Source organism: Malus sylvestris, chromosome 13 (genome assembly GCF_916048215.2).
Source record: "Malus sylvestris chromosome 13, drMalSylv7.2, whole genome shotgun sequence".
Classification (NCBI taxonomy): Eukaryota; Viridiplantae; Streptophyta; class Magnoliopsida; order Rosales; family Rosaceae; genus Malus; species Malus sylvestris.
The window spans coordinates 31,212,651-31,216,538 of NC_062272.1; the positions used below are offsets into that span (position 1 = coordinate 31,212,651).

Consider the following 3,888-nt stretch of genomic DNA (forward strand, 5'->3'; position numbering starts at 1 on the left):
CATGTATACATTCTGACTAGTTTAAGTTGTCTCGTTTGTTTTGCTCGTTGACATTTTTGATCTGGGTACACAAATTAAGACAACCCACATGGCTGTTGGCACCTTTTTGCTGGTTACCAGCTTTTAGCCATTGATCTACCCAAATTTTTTTCTAGCTTGACAAGTGTCATTGTCCTTGCTATCTAAAAAGAAACATTCATTTTGCATAAAACATTTTGCTTATGGTTTCTTTTGGGTTGCAGAATTTGTTCTAGAGAGAGTGTCTTTGAAAGCTTTGAGCTTACCTCTTCTTCATTTATGAAACCCCAAATGTCAAACCTTCCTCAGCCTTCATTAAATTAGTCACTTTAATGCAATATTTAGTTATAACTTTACGCTACTAAAGTTTTGTGTTAATTGTGTTTTAATTAGGAAGTGATTTTCGCACTCCTTTTGTTTCATGATTAGATAACTCGAGAAATATTTGTTTCATTGTTAGATAGCTTGAGAGAAATAGTTGTTTGGATTATAATATATGCATAAAGAGTAGAAAATAATTTCCCCAATATGAAGTAAGATGGTCAGGATGGATTGTTAATTGTTTATTTGGAGTTTGTGATTTAAGCTTTTCTAGACGTGGTTGATGCTGGAGCCCATAGGGCTTTGTTTCTTATATTATATTTGTATCATATGGCGTACTTTCTTTGTTGCATCATCATCTCATTCTCTCTATTTCCCATAATTTGGAATTATGGATCCTCTTGTAGGTGTAGTTGATAAAATTGGAGTTGGTTGTTAGATTTCTCTCTCAAATATGCATGTTCTTTTTCATAAAAGTAAGTGCCTAGTCATTTTTATATGTATGGTTTTTACTAAACTTTTTTTTCCCGCCATTTCTAAGGTGTGGACAGCACTTTGCAAACCGAATTAGGTTCGTTGGATGAAATTTTAATGGTTGAAAACAAAATCTATCAAAATGAGCTTATGGTAAACCATGTCATAAATGACCCTTCATTAATTCAAAACCATATCCGACAATAGTTTAAAAATTTTAAAATTTAAACTCTACTTCTCCCTGACAACAGTTACCTTCTTAACATCCAAAACTTTCCATCTCATGCGAGCGATTTGGAAGTTCCTTTCCGTAAAAAACTTCATTCTAGTTTTAAAATTTCCTTGTCATTCGAAACATAGTCGTAGTTATGATGTGCTTGTCATCTCTGTCCTCACTTTTCCACACATCGAAAATCAGGCGAGTTTGGTTCGAGGGTGTGCAGTTGGTTGCACAAAAGAATGTGGTGCTTGCTTGATTCGGGTTGAGTTCATAGTTCTTGCATGATAACCGACGTCAAATTTGGTTCCCTGAAGTCAATTTCAAATTTGGTGAGTTTTGAAAATGGAACCCTAGAATTATAATTTGTTATTTCTGTTAATTTTGACTAGTTAAGTAGTGTTTAAGGTTGATTACGCATGTTCGTTGATGAAATTAGTGGAAGTGGTGGATATTTGTGGAATTTTTGGGAAATTTGGGTTCAATATAGGATGAAATGTTGTTGAGAGATTGTGTATAAGGGTTATGTCGTTAACTTTTGTTTTGTTGAAGTTATATTGTTGAGTTGGGGTTTTGTGTTGATGAAATCTTCTTTAATTATATGGATTAACTAGATATTGCTTATGTATGCTTTGTTCACGGTGGATGTATTGTTATGAAAACTTGTTGATAGGTTGTGTTAAGGGTATGTATTGTTGAATTTGTGTTGAATGTTTATATTGTTATGCGTACAAGAGATTGCAAGTTAAGGAGTTCAACTAGCAACAAAAGAGGAAGAATCGTGTAGGGGAACGATTAACAACCTATCTCAAGCAAGTCATGTGCTAAGAGTCATGTGTCAAAAGTTTAATGATGAACAACTTGCTACCTTTAGGGCATTATGCTTTGACCACTTACAGCATGTCGATAAACTGGACTTCATTGGTTGATTGGTGCATGAGTTTTCGCTCCATAGATGGCTAATGAAGGGGTGAAAAACTTAGAAAGGCTCATATATTTAATAGGCTGTGAAGTGACTTGGTTCACAAAAAATGACTTTTGCCTCATTACCGGGCTTCATTGTGACAAACTCTACGGTCTAGACGTTAAGCCTTCCTGTTATTAAAATATTGTATTTTATTCCCAAGACATGTGAAATGACTAGTTTGCCCTAGGTGGGTGTCTTAATTAATTTATCGAGCCTCGACTCGAGAATTCTATCCTCATACTTTCTTAAGCTTCATAAATTTATATTCGTACGGTAGTTTTACTTCGAAAACAAATTACGAATTGAGACCTCGAGGGCTTATTTTTAATTAAAAGTAAATAGACGGGCAAATATGTAATTTCACTTAAAATAATTTTAAGTAGGGTTATCCCACTCCAGCCTCTCTCTCCCTTCTTATTTCTGAAATCACACAGACACACACTCTCTCTCTCTCTTCCTCTCTCTAAGTCTCGAACATCACACACACACACTCTCTCTCTCTCTCTCTTTCTCTCTCTAAGTCTCGAACACTCTCTCTCTAAGCTCCAAGAGCTTCACCCCTCACCCCATCTCCCTCACAAATCGAACTCAAAATTTACATAGTTGGATTTCCTAAGACTCAAGGAACCTAGCGATGCCCTTGCATGCACCATCGGAGCACCGTGGGGTGATCTACCTTTAAAGCCAAGAGCTTGAACTCATAAACTCGAACTTAGGTGAAACTCATTTCTAAATCTGAGAATATCTTTACCACCTACATTTTTGTTTGGTGCTTTTCATACTTAAATCTATGGGTTTAAAACGAATTAACTCTCTATGCATGTTTTCTCTACTCCGGCGATGAACTCCGGTGAAAATTGTCGAGTTCGAAGGCGGCTAAGGAGCTTCCTCCTCTTGTTTCCATTTCTTGGTTTATGGTGACAAGATTCATGAGGTTTTGGGAATGAATTGATGTGCTAACCTCAGCATCCACATTGCGTTCATGTTTTTTGTTTCCGACGAGAGTAAACGGACGAACTCCGGCGAGTTCAAGGTTCAATTCTCTATGAAATCTCCCACATTTCACTTCGGTAAGTTCTTGATCCTTTTTTAAGGGTTGTTAACTTAAAAATCACGCTGGAAATCTTTGTTCAAATGCATGCATTTGTTCGGTGCATTTTTCCAGAATATGCGCGAGGAACTCCGGCCAACTTCTTTCAAATCTGAGGCCATTGGTCCAAATTTGAATTTAGGTAATCCCCTAGAACTTAATTCATGTTTTGAGTTGCTTTTAGACTGTGAAATCGTTGAAATCGAGCTCGGGGAGGCCTTGACAATGTTCTGGCTTATTCTCTGTAGTTTCGGCGGCCAATGACGATCACCGTTAACTTTGACGGCAGGAGCTAAAATTACGTTAACTCTAACGGAATCTTCGAACTATAGAGGTATATTCCATTAATTTTTATTAACCTCACCACACCAGTGCGTGGCTCTGACGACTGCGAGTCTGGCGTCTACTCACCAAATCGCGATGTTGAGTACGACGGTACCGCGGCGGTGCGTGGTGGCACGTGGCTGGAGCACAGGGACGCATGGCGGCGCGTGAAGTAAACACGAGTAATGCACTATTTTTGAAATTAAACACGGTTGCTGCACTATTTCTAAAACTAAACATGAGTAGTTCATTATTTCTGAAACTGACTATTTTTGAAATTAAACATGGGTAGTGCACTATTTCTGAAAATAAACATGGCTACTACACTATTTTTGAAACTGAACATTGATATTATCGCTATTTCTTAAATTTGACATTGATGCAAATTTTCCTTATGAATATGATTCTTTTGAATTATAATTAACTGTTTTTTTCAATTACGAACGCAACGCGCTCATATGCTAGACAAATAAGTAA

General features: G+C 36.9%; 1 long non-coding RNA gene across 1 annotated transcript; it reads left to right on the forward strand.

Moving 5' to 3' along the window:
- The first annotated feature begins 2,863 nt into the window (after positions 1–2,863).
- LOC126595502 (uncharacterized) lies at positions 2,864–3,626 on the forward strand. The gene is made up of 3 exons (XR_007613562.1): positions 2,864–3,067; positions 3,163–3,229; positions 3,336–3,626. It is a non-coding gene; the product is annotated as an uncharacterized LOC126595502 (long non-coding RNA).
- Positions 3,627–3,888: the final 262 nt, after the last annotated feature.